We start from the raw sequence: 18,274 nt of genomic DNA, 5'->3' as shown, positions 1-18,274 counted from the left end.
AGAGATGCAGTTTGCATTTATGACTGCCAAAAAATAAATTAATTAGATGCTTGGGGAAATAATTATGTAAATATACTTCAAGAATTCTATACATGAGCTATAAAGTAAGACATCTTAGCCACCACTGGGTTTGTATTTGTGAATAGCACCTAATCACATGACTCACTTCTAAGCAAAAATTATAAATAAATAATTAAAAAATTGAACTGTGATCATCTTACAGTTATATGAAGTTTGAAGATATTTGCGGTAATTTACCATAATCAGAGATTTTCCAACTTTTCTAATTTAGCAACTGAGAAAAAGTAAATATGAGTCCTTGGGTAATTCAAAGTATAGTCTGTTGCTCCCTGATCGAAGCATGAAATTTCTTTGAAGTCCTGCAATTTTTCATAAATATTCATGAGCATTTTGTATTCTAGACATATAATATACATGTTTATTTTAATCCAAAATTAATATGTCTCCCATCACCTTGAATAAAATGATACTGGAAGATACAGCAACTTTATTCTGTGCCTCTAGTAGCCTTGGGGATTCTGCCAATATCACCAGAGTGTCCCCCAAGTAAGAGACAGACAGTGATCTCGCTGGCATGTCTCAAAAGCCCCTTAGAGTACTCTAGGAGGGTGGCTCTTGTTTTCCTTAGTTTACAATGGCTGGAGCTGAGGCTCAGAAATTTTAAGTAATCTGATACAGGTGAGCTTTGGTCTCCTGATGATCCCAAGTCCCACTGCTCTTGGCATGCCATTGCGCTGACTGAATAAATAAACTTTTATCCTCAGTGCTCTCAATGGAGACAAAAATAAAACCTCCTCTGTCAGCTCTTCACTGCTTCTCCCACCCCCTGATCCAGTCCAAGAATTTCAGACATGTTATTTAAGACTGATATTTTTCAGCTGGACTCTTTTTCCTGCAAATGATCTCTGAAAAATATCACCAACATTTGGTAAACTTCTAAGTGAGGAGCTTGGATGAAAGTAAACATGCAAACATGGACATTTCTTTCCAAGTTCATTCACTTTGTGAGTCATTCACAAAGTGAGCCTGCTCATTCTGCAGGTATGCACTCATTCATAAAATGTAGGCGCTGGTTCTAAGCACTGCACTATTTGATTTACACATCACAATTTACTTGTGATTTACACATCACAATTTACTTGTCCTCTTAGTTTGTGCTATATCTCTTTCAGACCAAGGCAAGATAGAGAAGATGATAGAGTGCAAATAGCTCCTTCATTTAATATTGCCAATGGTTTTGAGAACACAGGAAATGTATCAAAGTGGGAAGGCTTCTGGAGGAGGAGATGAGTGAGCTGAAATTTGAGAAATGAGTAGGAGTTTGCCAGATGAACCAAGGTGTGCAGAAGGAGGGAGGATGAATAGGGAAGGGAAGGGAAACTGGCTTCCTCCTCGTATTGCTGGTTCTAATTGGACGGTGAAGTTAACCAAAGGAATAAGGGGATTCAGAGACCAGAATAGCCTGTGTTAAAAAGAGGCCCCAAATGAAAGTATGATGTCTTCTGTGAGCATGAGTAGAACACCAAGCTTTCACTATATCAGCTCTAAAATAAATAGATTGATGGGTGTGAGGCAAACAGGAGAATACAAGTTTAATCATTGTGACCTGTGGTAAGCATGGAAAGAAGTAAACCTGACAAATTCCAACACTGGAAATTTATTGCAAAATTAATAGGAGGAAATTATACACTTGCTCATCTTCTGTGTTCTTCTCTCCTCATTTAATAGAAAAAAAGATGCAATTTTCTTTTTCCCAGGAGATTCTAAAAATGTTATTGTACTTAGTCGCACATTTATTTATCTGTTTGCTGCCTTGGTCACAATGCCATCTTTCTTATTTATATGAAGTATTTTGAGAAACCTGTGATAAGGAGAGACTGTGATCTATTTGTTAATGTATTATACATAAGGATGGTTTGAATCTATTTTATCTAAACCTGTGTCATCTAGTCAGCTTTGAGTTTGCATAAAATACATATTTCTATTGCCCTTAGAATACATGACATTTTATCAAAAGTGACCTAGGTGCTCCTGTATGTTTCTCCTGGAAAAAATGCCTCCTGGGTTTCCCATAACAAAAAACCTCAAGCTTCTGAGGAGAGTTAATGTTCTTTCTTTTGAAGACTGTGAGTTTGTGAGATCACACACTAGGTAACTGAAACCTGATATCATGAAGGTATTTTCAAAACTCAGGCATTCTGTGAATGAGACATGAAATGAATTTCATGTGCATCAGCTCCCTGGAGCCTTGTCACAATAGATAAGGCCAAACCAAAGGATGCAGTATTACTTCTTGTGGGCTACTGAGCAGCAGAGTTAATAACTGAATCATAATTTCACTCCAGGACATAGAAGCTGCTACATCCTGTCCTCTTTTGATCCCTTTACTCATAATAGCAAAAATAGATATACTTTTTTTTTTTAATCTTTTTTTTTATAGAGGCATGTTTTATTTATTTATTTGTTTGTTTGTTTGTTTTGTTTATACATGCACTGGGTACAGTCAGAAGCGTGGGAGGGTGAGAGAATTCACCAGAGCCAGAGCAGGGAGCAGAGCAGGCAGAGGACCGAAGTACACTGCTGAGGGGAGCAGCGGGCGGCAGGAGAGGTCTGCGCGCCATGTGGGACCCTCCTCCGGAGGCCGGGGAGCAGCTGGAGATCGAACCGGCGCCGCACAGGCCGCGGGCAGCTTCGCAACCCAGCGCTCAACCGCTGCGCCACCGGGGAGGCCCAAAAAAAATAGATATACTTTTAAAGCAGACCAAATGATGAATACTCTAAATGAGCTCTCCTATAATTTGACTTAATCACTTACGCAAAACCCCTTCCTCTAGGTAGTTTTGTCAGAGTAATCCCATGATCTGATCCCTAAAACTTAAATATTTCATATCTGTCATATATTGATTCTATTGATGATCCCAATTCTACACACCTCTACCTTGACCTTGTATCTTCAAGGCGACTTGTCTGTCCATAAAATTTATGGAGTTACTTTCCTGACCCTTGATTCTGAGTTGGAATCTGTGACTTGTTTTATGGTTCAAGTAAAGCTTATAAAATACCTGCAATTTTTCATCTCCTTTTTGGGGGAAAATGGGTTAATGTGGTCAAAGGGTACAAACTGCCAGTTAAAAAAGGACTAACTTCTGAGAAACTGATGTACGGGTATACAACATGGAATGTATATTTAGCAATATTGCATCATACACTTGAAGTTGCCAAGAAAGGAGATCTTAAAAGTTCTCACCATACATATAAAAATGGTGATTATGAAAGGCATTGGATATGTTAACAAATACTGGGGTTATTGCTTTGGAATATATACATATGTTAGATCATCATATTGTTCACCTTAAATTTACAGTGTTGCTTATCAACTCTTCTCAATAAAGCTAGTGAAGGTACTATAACCACTGTGTTAAGTGCGTGGGATTATTCCATTTATATATGGGACATCTTGTGCTCAGGAAAGTTAAGCTCTTGACCAGTTTGTACCATTTGTGAATAATCTTGGGATTTGGACCAAGATTTTGACTTTAAGATCCTTGCTTTTAAATCCTACACTCATTAACTCACTGCAGAAGTTCGTGGTGGTTATGAGAGAGAATATTCAGTTGCAGTAGAGTCAAATTCAACAAGGTGATCTGGAAGTTCTCATAAGGAGGCTGAATCTATCTGGAGAAGTGAGTACAACCAAAAATTCCCACATGTATGTCTTATATATGTTTCACAACTTCTTGTTCCACACAGACACCACATACAGTGAAAGACTCAAAATACACAGAACATATCTTGGGCATTTACAAGTTTTAAATAGTTAAGATGTTAAATAGGTAATAATTTGTATGTTCTTTCCATAGTTCTCTATTCTGATGATGACAAAATTAAGATTAAAAGTATAGGGAAAGAATGATCAAATGTGAAGGTAGAGAATTATCCTAAATATCACAGAGCTATGAACTAGATCATAGCTTGAGTCTGGAATATTCTCCTAAAGTTCTTTGCTACAACATTTTGTTCAATAACTAATTGACCTTAAGACAACATTACCATAAAAGATAAAATAATTGGTTGACTGGTTTGTCAGTTTGGTTTCAAATTTCTTGCAGTCAGTGGCATAAATGATGGTATATCAAGCTGACAAGTGATGATCATTTGCTCGAAGAGTTGTTTTTTTATTTTGAAACACACTACATTAGAAGAGAAAGAGGTTGAGGGTCTTAGAGTCAGAGAGTTGAATCCACAGTTCCCATAGAACTTTGGACCGTCTATGAACAGACATATAACAATAGGCCAAGCATAAGCAGCGATGTAGAAGATTCCATGACACTTTATAAAGCTCAGTTACATATATGCATCCTAGTACTTAGAAACTTATAGGGAATCAGGAAACCATTTCTTTTGGAGAGAGGGGAATAGGAAGAACTTGATTTTTATTTTGCCTCCAACTTCTAATATTTTGTGATAAACTTGGTAAAGATGACATTATAAAACACGTTGTATCAAAAACAAAATAAGGTAAGAAATTGATAATCAATGCTGTCAAAGACTGTTGTGAATTACTATCACCTCTTTCTATTTGCCATAGCTTGGTAAACTTTTGGTATTGACAGATGGGAGGGATGGCTGTGCTCACAGAAGGATTTTTAAATTTATATGTTATCATTTTCTAGTATAGTATGCAATCTGTCTTTACACTCTCTTGTTTCACACTTCCAGTAAGTTTTATTGCCATATTTTCTATCAAGTCAATATATGTAGTTGTTATTATCCACTATTTTAAGATTGCCACTTCTACTCATCACTGGTGGCTATTATATAATATAAAAATGGGAATACTGTGTCTTTCGAAACTGAACTTGACAATGAACTGTAATCAGTTATTTTATCTTTCACAGCAAGATTGCCATAATTAGTTATGCAGTGAAAACGTCTACCTTGAAATGCCTTGTGGCAAAGAACTTATGATGAAAGTGCCTAGAAAAAGCATAACTCTTCTGATTTCAGACCGCTGGGCACTTATGCAAAATATATATTCTCCAAAAGAAGTAATTGAGAAATGATAACAGTTATTGGTACTAGAACCCTCTGTTCCTTGCCATGATTCGAGGGTAATTATGGTTATCAGTATAACTTAAGATGCTTGCTTTTAAACCTTTTATAAAGTTTAACTTATGGCATCTATCCCATCCTAAGTATGAAACCCTCCCAATCTCCTCTAATTCTGTCACCATAATAACTTGTATTTCATAATGAACAATCATAGTACTTGACAAAAAGGGCTACAGAGAAACTTCAGTATTACTCATAACAGGGGATGATACAGAATCCTCCCTACTTCTAGTTGCCTTGTTCTAGGGGTGGACAGGAACAAAGAAAATTCTTATTTCATAACTGAATGAAAGTGAACTATGTATCTGTGTAATTTATTTTCTTACTGACATGTAAAGCTCGGCCCTTAGTTTCTTATCCATACATAATGTACTCTCTCATACTTCAGTTTTGAACAAAAAATAACATTACTGAATTAAAAGACAGGACTATGTTCCCTCTGCTCTGACATTGATAAGAGAATTTCCCAAATATGCTATCATAGCAGTGATCATGCCAAATGAAATATTCAGTCTTTTGTCTTAAATTTTGGTTTCCATTTGATTGAAATTGAGAGAAATCCTCCGGATTAAGTTGAAGATCATCACTTATATGATTGAATATTCTATATAAAGTGGGATGCAAGTTTCCTGGGGAAAAACTGTGTTACAGTCACTGTGTTCCTTGCATCAAAAGGATTGACAAGCAGTAAATGTTCACTGTATTTTTTTTTCAAATTGAAGTAACATTAGTTTACATTGTTGTACAGTCCATCCATGTAGACCACTGTGCCCCCTCCCCACTTTGTTCTCACTACTTCTTCCTTTCTGTCTCTGGTATCCTCAGTTCTATAGTCAGATTACTAGGGTTCTCTGATGGTTTGGCATTCTCTTACCTTTGGTTTGGTTTCTCTATATTCCACATATAAGTGACACCATCAGGTATTTGTCTCTCTGCTTCTGACTTAATTCACTTAGCATAGCCCCCCAGTTTTATCCATGTTGTAGCAAATGATAAGAGTTTATCATTTTTGATAGCTGAGTAGTATTCCACTGGATATATATACCATATTTATCTGATCCATTCATCTGTATATGAGTAATTTTTCTGTTTTCATAGCTTGGCTACTGTAAATGGGGGTATATGTTTCTCTTTGAATTTTTGTTTTCTTTGGAATTGTTGGGTCATGTGGTAGATACATTTTGGATATTTTTTAAAAACCTCCATACCATTTCCCACATGGGCTGACCAGTCTACATTCCCACCATCAACTGAAAAGGATTCCTGTTTCTCCACATCGTCACTAGTACTTGTTGATTCAGCTTTTTTAAAAATGGGTCATTAACACAGATTTCAGGTGGTATCACATTGTGGTTTTGATTTGCGTTTCCTTAATGATAAGTTATGACCAACAATTTTTTTCATATGCCTGTGGAACATCTGTATATCTTCAGAAAAATATCTTTTTAGCTCTTCTGCCCACTTTTGATTGGTTGAATTGTATGAGTTCATTCTCAATCTTTGGTATCACCCATTGTCAGTTGTATGGTGTGCAGAAATTTTCTCCTATTCATTACAATGAATTTTTGTTTTAGTAATGGTTTCTTTCATTGTAAAGAAGAACTGTATTTATATATAGTTTCAAAGATTTTTTTTTGTTTGTTTTTCTTATACAGGAGACAAACCCACAAAGACATTTCTGAAATACCTACATTTTCTTCTATGCATTTTAGAGTTTCAGATCTTATACCAAGTCCTTTTCACCCATTTTGTTAATTTTTGTGTATGATATGTGATAGTAGTCTAGTTTCAGTCTTTTGCATGTGACTTTCCAGTTTTCACCACACCGTTTATTGAAGAGGATTCCCTTGCTCTAGTGTTTAATCTTTGTTCCTTTGTCATAATAATAGTCCATATATGTGTGTATTTATTTCTGGGGTCTCAGTTCTATTTTATTGGTTTCTGTGTTTGTTTATGTTCCAGTGTCATACTATTTTTATTATTATAGCTTTGTAATATAGTTTGAAACCTGGGAGTGTGATACCACCATTTTTCCTCTTCATTGGGATTACTTTGGCTGTTTTTGGGTCTTTTGTGTTTTCATGAGTTTTAGTAATGTTTGTTTTATTTCTTTGAAGAGTGGCATTAAAATTTTGGTAGGGATTACACTGAATCTATATATTGCTTTGGAAGGATGGCTATTTTGATAATTTTAATTCTTCCAGTCCATGAGCAGGGAATATCTTTGTGTCTTCTATTTATTTAAAAACATCTTCTAGTTTTCTTTGTATAGATTCTTCGTTGCCCATTTGCTTAACTGATTTATTGTTTCAACTAGCTATTTAGTGGAGTCTTTAGGGGTTTCTGTGTATAGTATAATGTCATCTACAAATAATGATACCTTTACTTCTTCTTGCCCCTATTTCCTCCCCATCATTTCTCACCAAAATCTGCCTTCTCTAGCAGAGTTTTCTGTGATGATAGAATTTCTTTTTGTGATGATAGAATTGCTGCCCAACATGGTATCTACTAGCCACATATGATTATTGAGATCTTGAAATTGACTATTGTGCCTAAGAAGTTGAATTTTACTTAATTTTCATTCATTTTAATTTACAGTCATTTGTTGATAGCAACTTCTATATTGGACACTAAGAAGGATGGTCAAGACCTATAGCTTTGAAAACCACCTTTGTGCTGATCTTGTACCCAAATTTTATTCCATAGTCTTCCTATGGATATCTTGTCCCTCTTCCAATATATCCTACATATAGTGCCTGGAGGGATCCCTTAAATTATATGTTATACATATCATATCATTCCCCCATTCAAAACCCTTGTGGTTTATATCGATGCTATAATAGTTATCACAAACTTAGTGCCATGAAACAACACAAATTTATTATCTTACATTTTGGTGTGTCAAAACACTGATAAAATTTCACTAGATTACAATCTAGGTACAGAAGAACCTAGGAAGTCTCTAGGAAAAAAAATCCATATCATTGTGTTTTCCAGCTTCTAGGGGTCATCTTTTTTTAATTTTACATTTTTTTAAGAGTCATAGTACTCTTTTTTGTTTTTTTAAGATTTATTTATTTTTTTATTTATACAAGCGCTGGGTACAGTCAGAGGCGTGGGAGGGTGAGAGAATTCACCAGAGCCAGAGTGGAGAGTAGAACAGACAGAGTGATGAAGTACACTGTTGAGGGGAGCAGCTGGTGGCAGGAGAGGTCTGCACGCCATGCGGGACCCTCACCTGGTGGCCAGGGATCGAATTGGTGCTGCAGAGGCTGCGGGCAGCTTCGCAACCCAGCGCTCAACCACTGCACCACCAGGGAAGCCCAAGTTTACGTATTTTTTACATCATTTTTCATTTTCTAAAATGGATCCATTTTCCTTTTTATTTCCTTTTTTCTGGTTTTAATATTTTATTTTATATAATACTTACATCATTTTTCATCTTTGTACAATGTATGCATTTTCATTTTGGTTATATTCCCCATTTGCATCTTGGTTATAGTCCCCACGAAATTCCTACCATCCATTCACCCATGAACTATCACCATGGTCCTTTGTGTAGAGGTCATCTTCATTTCTTGACTTGAGACCTCATTCCTCCATATTTAACATCAGCAATATGGCATCATTTTTATCCAGCTGTGTCATCATATTCCTTTCACTGACTATAGTTAAGGAAAGCTTTTTTGGTTTTAAAACCTCATGTGATTAGATTGGGCACACCCAGGATAATCCCCCAATCTCAAAATCTTTAATTAACCACATTTAAATAGTCTTATCTTTCCATTTAAGGTAATATTCATAAGGTTTGGGAATTAGGGCAAGGATATCTTGGTGAGAGCATTGGCATTATTTTGATTACCATGGTCCTCTGATTACTTCTGTGATCTAAGAATAATTCATAAACTGGTCTTTCTCTGTTTCTTTAAACTCTTTTTCTACACTGTTCTTCATTCTCTCTGCTTCACAGTCCTCTAATACTCAACATTTCTTTCTCAGAGACATTATTCTAGCTTTATCCTTCTTTTCCAACTTTTTCTGAACCTTTCTATGTCTCACCAAGGAACTATTAAAACTGTCACTTCCTTGGAGATACAAACTCTAACCATCTTACTGAAAACACGACAAACATATATAAAACAACGCCTTCCCACCCAGATCAAACTCTGTAGAGTCACATTTTATTTTTAAATTTTTTAAAAGATTTATTTATGCATACAGGAGCTGGGGTACAGCACAGAGGTGTAGGGGGTGAGAGGATTCACCAGAGACAGAGTGGGGAACAGAACCAGCAAACTGATGGAAGTACACTGCTGAGGGGAGCAGTGGGTGAGTCAGGAGAGTTCTGCTGCGCCATGTGGGTTACTCCCTGGCCAGCCGGGGATCAAACTCATTCTGCAGAGGCTGCGGACAGCCTCATAGGTTGCATCTCAACCCCTTGCGCCACCAAAGAGGCCCTATTTTTTTTTTTCATAGAACTTATTACTCTTTGTAACTATAAAATAACCATGTTTGTTAATTAAGTTAACTATTGATATAATTTAGAGAGAAAATATTATAACCTCATGATTGTCTTTGAAGGCAGAAACTATATTTGCTTACTGTACCATGCAAATAAAGATACGTAATTGCTTATACCTTATGAGAACAAAATAATTCTAATGAAAGCAAATGGAGCAAACACTTCCATGATATATAAAAACTAAATTTATCTTATTTTCAAGAGTAAATTTAATATCCACTTCATTGATTAAAATTGTATATGCTATCATTGTATATGTCCCCAAATCCTTATTAATACCTGTGCATAGAGGAATACACTGATCATTACCATAACAACTGAAAAGGCCTGTAATTGCCAGGCAAAGTCAAACTTCTGTATTTTAAATATTTATAAAGATAGCAAGATGCTTTCATACCTCCACAACTTTAGGTACCTACCAAATATTCCATATTCTGGATTACATGCTATAAAGTTGAAAAGATTAAAACTTAAATTAGGCATGGAATAGTATCTGATACTGGCCATTGAAACATTCACAAGAGATTTTTATATATAATACTCATAATCTTGATTAGATCTAGTTTAGTGATTTCTTCCTTTGACCAACTTGATAACTGTTGGTCAGAGCTGCACATTTTCTTCAAGGATTAGAAAGTCAACCAATTGTGAAAATATCAGATTTATGTATTCATTTCATTGATAATGGGAAGTGTGAGGAGGTATGGAAGGAAAAAAAAAAGAAATTGTCAGTGAGATATCCTGGTATGCATTTGTGAAATGGGAACAGGAACAATAATTGTGTCATAAAAATCCAAGAAGGCAACAGTTAATTAAGAAATAAAACAATGAAGTATTGCCATTAATACCACCTCCGTGCATTTCCCCCAGTTTCCTCATTACTTTATATTAGAGTTCAGGTTTGCACATGAACTTTTCTTTTTTCTTTTTTTAAAAGATTTATTTATTTATGCATGCAAGAACTGAAGTGTAAGCCAGTGGTGCGGGGTTTGGAAGGGTAGAGAGGATTCACCAGAGGGAGTGGGGAGGAGAACAGGCAGATATCCTGAAATGCACTGCTGAGGGTATCATGGGCGACAAAGGAGAGGTCTGCTGCGCCATGTGGGTTGCTCCCTGGCCACCTGGGGATAGAACTCTGGCTGTAGTAACTGGCAGAAGCTTGATAGCACTGTTTTTAACCCCTGCACCACAAGGGAGGCCCCAATGCATGAACTTTTCAAACACCATAGTCACTAGCTTGAGTGACTACATAGTATCCTTTTTGTAGTAAAAGATCTGGTTTATGCTATTGTTCCATATAATTATTTAGTTGCACCCATTTTAACTAAAAGATATCCTGGTTTACATAGTAATTACATACTTACCTAGACAGGTACCCATTTGCACTACAAAGGAACACCATTTAGCAAATGTTGCCAAGAAAAACTTAAATATTGTCCATATAAAATAAAATAATACAGCTTATATTTTTCCATGGGATTAAAATCAATTTACCAGTTGGTTTGAGATATTGATGACTTTTGCAAATATGGCAATTGCATTTCATGTTTATTTACTTATAGAAAATTTGTGGTTAATATTCATTTGCCCTGTTGTATGTAATCATATGCATAAACACACAAACATATACACTACAAAGATAATTATGGAAGGAAGGTCCGTGAATGGATGCTTGTAGCCATATAGAGGGTTGCTGACTGGGCCTGCCTTTGGTGTTGCCGTTTGTTTGATGAACAGAGAAACCTGATAGAAATGTTAAGGCTCATAAACTTTGTCAAAGGGGAATGGATCCCTTTCAAGTGATTATGTGTTAGTGTAAGTGTGAGTGTGTGTGTCTTCCTATACATCTGATACTTATCCACTAAAGGGTGGAGAGAGTGATCAGGTAATGATAATTTAATAAATTGCAAGAGTGATGTTTAATCATCCCCATGATTATGAATATATTCACTTCAATCTCTCTGTTACATTGTCTCTTCCTTCCCTTTCTCCCTCCCTGTCTCCCTCCTTCCTTCTTAAATCTTTAAGATTCACAAATAAATAAATAAAAAACACAATTGATCATAACTTTCTCATCCCACACAAAAATCACACCCTCATCCAAATCCATAGAAGTTAGCATATATACCTAATACTTTTAGGCTCGCCCCACATGGATTTTAACCTTTAAATAACTTGCATGTATGTGTGTCTGAAATTTCCATGCATTAACCTAGTTTTAAAAACAGTGTAGGGTTCTTCTGATTATTCAGGGCAACTCCAAAGTGAAATGGCTTGGCCTGACTGTGGGCCCTCAGCTGTGTGCTTAAAAGGGTCTTATATTAAAAAAATAACAATAATAAAGGGTCTTCTGAGGCTCAACTGTAGGTACATGCAAAAACAGTAATGAAGGGTTTATTTACAAAAAGTGGAAATGAAGAAATGAATAACTCAGGGAGAAAGACAGAGATTAGTTGGTGAATATGTCCTATCAGTTCTGCTGAGTTGGAACATCAATAGCACACTGAAAGCTGCTGAAAGACCAAGGACCCCCAAGGCCCACATGTCTGGTTATATACCAAGCCTGACTGCTTAACTCACCCTCAGTTCCAGCAATCCACCCTTTGATGGTGATGACATTATGGTATTTGTTGTCCTTGGTGTCTTGGATCTCTTTGGTTTTCTGGGTGGAGTCCAGAAAACCTGTGTTTGTGGAGTTTGTTCAGGACATCCTCTCCTCACAACATGATCAGTATAAGGGCCACATATTATACATGCAATATATGCAATACATGTCTATTTTATACACGCAATACATGTGTCAGAGTTATATCTTATACATGCAAGCACAGAAAGTGATCAATGAATATTTGTTGATTTTCATTAATGTTGGTATACTATAAAGACATACACTATAAAGACAAAGTTGGAAGATTTGGATTCTAGTTCCCGTTATGCTGCTAATACTTATGTAATCTTGGACAGGTCAATCCTTTTGGACCTACTTCTTTGTATATATGATTGTTTACAATTTAACAATGAAAAAATGCTGACAGGAAACTTGGAAGGAAATGTTACGATGGCTTTTAAAAGTCTTTAACCCTTGAGTTTCAGCCCATGAAGTGTTGCTGTGTCCTAAAGCAGAGTCACGCAGACCCATTTTGCCTTTTGCTAATATGGCTGCTCCAGACACTCCAATATAACCTTAAGGGGTAGCTTGTGAGTGAGTATTGCAGTGCTGTAGAAACCTTGCTGTGAAAGATAATCCTCCTTTAACACCACAAAGAAGGATCCCAAGCTGCCATTTAAAGTGTGTTGGTTCAGAAGCTCCAGTCTTTAAAGCCAAAGCTTTAAAACACAGCTTACAAACAAATAAAGTGTTTAGTAAAAATGTAAAGTACAGCTGAATTAGGACACATTTCTAACATATAGTTAAAACACTAAAGCATATAAGACCCTCCAGATTCATAGATTAATTTATGGATCTCAGGCTTCTTTCAGTGTGAGGACAGCGTGACATTACAGCACATAAGGGACTCAAACACAAGGTCCAATGACACTCCGCGGGCCAGACCTCACCTGCCTTTGATTACATCTTCTTGTTTTTGCTTTCACTGGAAGTCTTCTGAGCCTATCTTTTTTTAACATGAATTCTCATGTTTATGGGGCTTTTAGATATTGTATATTAGCTTTCAGTATTGTCTATGTGATAGAATTATTGTTTGGAGCCATGTGGACAGTCATCATATAAAGAATGTATAAGCTCAGCAGATCCATATTAGCTAGCTAAATAAAGTGGGAGAGACATGTTTATTTGATTTACGTAATGGAGACCCCTGTTGGTGATGTTAATGTATAGGTACCTGCAGGCTACAGGTGTAAGTGGACATCCAGGATGAAAGTAACTAGAAGGTCTGAGAAAGCTAGAGCAAATCTAGGCTGATTATTCAGGATCTGGCAAAGTGTAATATCAAGGCATCAGCCCATAACAATGATACAGGGATCTGTAGAGCCATTTACAGCTTAATAAGTTGCTTTATACATTTATTCAGGCACAACTTTATAACGTTCATGTTCTATTAATATTCCATTTGATTAATAAAGAAGCAAGTTCAAACAGGATTAATGAATTGCCAATATCCTAACTCTGTTACTAACCAATTTGAGCAAGTACTAACTGGCCAGTGTCTCAGGCTCTGAAGAGGTATAATGAAGATAATAATAATAATGATAATAATAATAACATTTAGCTCATACTGGTACTGTGAAAACTAAGTGAGTTAATGTATGTGAAGTGCTGAGGAGAGTCTTGGCATATTGTAAACCTCAATAAACGTTAGCAAGAGATTGTGCTGAAAGTTTTAAGGACTAGGATTGAAATATATGTCCTCTGACATGAAGTCCAGTGAAAGTTCCATTGTGGCACAACTGGTCTCTAAGTCAAGGCCCTAGATTCTGTAAGTGGGTGTATTTGCAAGTGTTATCTGGAGGAAAGGAGACAGGTAAGAGAAACTCAAGTTCAAGGTCTGAGAAATAAAAACTAATTTATTACTTCACTGTATGACTTTAGAGAAAGGATTGGGTATTAAGTCAGCTTCTTCTCTGGGAGTTTGTACTGCTTCCTTTTAGGGTCAAGACTATTTGCCAAGAACAATAACTTGAGATCTGTAGGTAGAAGTGAGAGGTTGGCAACTGGGTCTATGGCAAGAGGCCAGCTACTTTGGACATGACACAAATGTAGATATTTGAAAGCCCAGTGATTTCTCCTGTTTCTTCTGACAGAGAAGATTTTTTTTTTAAGCTTTATTTATTTATTTATACATACATGCACTGGGTACAGTCAGAAGCGCGGAAGGGCAAGAGAATTCACCAGAGCCAGAACAGGCAGAAGGACTGAAGTACATTGCTGAAGGGAGCAGCGGGCAGCAGGAGAGGTCTGCATGCCATGTGGGACCCTCCTCTGGTGGCCGGGGAGCAGCCAGGAATCGAACTGGCGCTGCAGAGGCTGCGGGCAGCTTCTCAACCCAGCGCTCAACTGCTGCGCCACTGGGGAGGCCCCAGAGTAGTTTTTTTTAAGGATTTATTTATTTATGCATACAAGAGCTGGGGTACAGGCCAGAGGTATGGGGGGTGAGAGGATTCATCAGAGACAGAGTAGGGAGCAGAACAGGCAGATTGACTGAAATACACTGCTGTGGGGAGCAGTGTCTCCCAGGAGAGGTCTGCTGCACCATATGGGTTGCTCCCTGGCTGGCCGGGGATGGAACTTGTGCTGCAGAGGTTGCGGATAGCTTCTTAGGTTGCATCTCAACCCCTTACGCCACCAGGGAGGACAAGAAGAATTTTTAAAGATTTATTTATTTATACAAGCACTGGGGTACAGGCCAGAGGCACGGGAGGGTGAGAGAATTTGCCAGAGACAGAGAAGGTTGCAGAACAGGCAGAAGGACCGAAATACACTGCTGAGGGGTGCAGCGGGTGAGAGAGGAGAGGTCTGCCGTGCCATTTGGGACTCTCGCTGGCTGGCCAGGAATCCAGCCGGTGCTGCAGAGGCTGAGGACAGCTTCACAGCTTCACAGCACTGCGCTCAACCGTCTGTGCCACAGAGGAAGCCCCAGAGAAGAATTTTTTTTTTTTAAAAAAAAAAAACCTGTTTTACAAATGGCTCCAGAAACTGTTTTGGCATATTAAAGATAGGGGTTGGAAACCCTGAGTCAGGTTCAGAGTCTATTGGAAAATTTTACATATAATCTCTAGTTATTAATCTCATAAATCCTGGCATATTTAGATCTCATAGCCCATTGTCTTTATTGTGGGATATAGAGTTTGGATGAAAAGAAAGAACTTAATAATTGCAAGTTTCTGCATTGTACTCTGCTGAAAGTGACTAACATTTAATAGCTCTGTGATTTCCAGCCAGAGAATTAAATCTCTTAGTCACATTTTTACCTTTGGAAAGGAATTCCTACTTTTTGGAGATGTGAAAATACTATGAAAACTATTTTGTGTGATACTAATTATCTACCAATTAAATACAAGTTTATCTCCTTGTTGATTTATTTCACTAGCTAACCCCAAACTTTACAAGTTTATTGGCGGAAGATGATGGTGAGACACACAACTTAAACTTCCAGCTCCACTAGTGATATGAACAGAGCTGTTGAAATGCACTCTATTACCAATTTATGGATTATACCATTATGTGAAGATGTGGGAAGACTGAAAGCAGAATGATCAGGTAAGAGGCTGCTGCAATAAAAGGCCACTCTGAGGAAATGGATCACTAGAACTAAGATGATGAGGACAGTGGAGCTGCATTTGTGAAGAGGTAATGAGTTTAATCTTAGACATGTTCAAAACCTTGAAGCAGAATCTCAGCATTATTGCTGATTTATTCATCTCCACACTGCCATGTCAAGCATTTGCCAAGCCTTGAGTAGTCATCCTTCTCCATACCTGACAAAAATCATTCCTTTTTTACTTTTGCTGCCCAGAGCTTCATTATTTCTAGACTGACAACTGCCCTAGACACCTTAATTTTCTGTTTTTCTTTATTCTTGGTTGTTAGGATTTCCAGAGCCACACTATTGGTATTTAAAGTGCTAAGTATTAGAAATATATATTCTTCCTCACTCAAGTCCCAAATCATAAACATTCAGAGCCTATTGCTTTCTGGACCTTCATTTAACCCCACTGAACCAAAGCTTTCACCATGGGCAATAATTACCATATGTGAAGCTAAATTACTCCTTCAGTTCAAGTTTTACGTGAAAAATAGGGGTCCTGGGCCCCCATGGTGGCCTAGGAGTTAAGTCTCAACACTACCACCATGAAAGCTCTGTGACAGCCTGAGTTTGATCCCAGCCAGGGAGCTGACCCACATGGTTCAGCAGACCTCTCCTGCCCCCCCCTCCACCCCAGACTGCTCCCCTTAGCAGAGTATTTCAGTAGATCTACCTGTTCCCCCCTACTTTCTGTCTCTGGTAAATCTTCTCACCCTCTACTCCTGCACCTATGGCCTGCACTCCAGTTCTTCTATGCAACAATAAAAAATATGATCTTTAAAAAAATAGGATCCCTTGGGTTTCCTGTTAGAGGATACATCAAGAAAGTAAGTGGTTATCCTGAGATTGTTGTGAAGCCTTCAGGAAGTGGTGTTTGAATACTTTGAACTGTGTAAATAATATTTACCAAATGACCAACCTCAATTTAAATAAAGTTGAATAGGTGTTCATGAAAAGTTCATATAAATTCCACATAAGCTTATGTTTGGCTAAAAGAGTTTTTTAAAATTTCTACATGGAAAAAAAAAGGGCACATGGAATATTCTGGAAAATTCTAGAATGTGAAAAAAGCACAGCCCAATGTTCTAGTGTTAGCAAGCTATGTTTTCTGAAGAGTTGCTGAGAGAGCACAGTAATTACAGTTTGTTTGTGAAATGAAAATGAAATCAGATGAAGGTTCCTGAAGGAAAATATCATTGGAAGTAAAGACAGTAGTTAAAATTCCACCAGTTGGCAATTGAATACATGCTTAGAGAGAGTGTGTAGAATCTTTGATTTTTTTTTAATGGGTGGTCATTTTGTAAAGTGAATTGTCTTTATTTCTTCCTGGGATTTACGAAACACTGCAGTCTTCAGTGGTAAAAATATGAGCAAATAAGACTGCTGAAGATCACTTCAGTCACATTCTTATAGTATAGTATTCCTGTATGCTCTTAACCTTGAGCACTAAAGTAATGATTTAGCATCACAATTCTTTTTAAAGATTTATTTATTTATGCATACAAGAGCTAGGGTACAGGCCAGAAATGTGGGGGGTGAGAGGATTCACCAGAGACACAATAGGGAACAGAACAGGCAGACTGGCTGAAACACACTGCTGAGGGGAGCAGTGGGAGAGACAGGAGAAGTCTGTTTTACCATGTGGTTTTCTCTCTGGCTGGCCGGGGATTAAACTTGTGCTGCAGAGGCTGCGGACTGCTTCATAGTGCGTGCGTAACCCCTTGCGCCACCAGGGAGGCCCTAACATCACAATATTGAAGGTCATTAACTGTAATGGATCTATGAAATTAAATTTAAAAAAAAAGGACAGCTAAAAGTTATCAGTAACCATAAGGTGCTCCCTATAAGGTGTGTGTGAGAGAGAGGGGGAGGGTAGAAGAAAAAAAAATATTAATATTACTCAAAGAAAGAAAAAGTCAGAAAATTATGTGTTTTTTTTTTAGTGGAAAAATGTGGTATGTTGATAGACAACAAGGACAGAGGGTAGGATTAAATCAGAACCTATATGATGACCATATTATTATCTCTGAGAGCCTTCAGTCTTCCTTTTATGCTCTTGGATATAGTACTCCCTGTGTGGGAATACTTTACTTAGTCAAGCAAGAAGACTTTATTCTTAGATAATTTATTCTTATCTTCACCAAATTTGAAGACTTCGCCAAATTTGAAGACTTCACCAAATCTGAAGTCCCATATAATTGCTACCACACAGCAAAGGAGATGGAAATTGTTTCTTATTCAGTGATGTAAGGATTTATGGTACCCTATCCATGGAAAATGCATCATCCCACATTGCCGACATAGAGCAATTAGCAAATGCATGTTGATCATTGTTCATCATTGTCCCTGCTGCCTC

This window comes from Talpa europaea (assembly GCF_964194135.1).
Source record: "Talpa europaea genome assembly, chromosome: 13".
NCBI classification, from domain to species: domain Eukaryota; kingdom Metazoa; phylum Chordata; class Mammalia; order Eulipotyphla; family Talpidae; genus Talpa; species Talpa europaea.
This window is presented reverse-complemented; position numbering follows the sequence as displayed.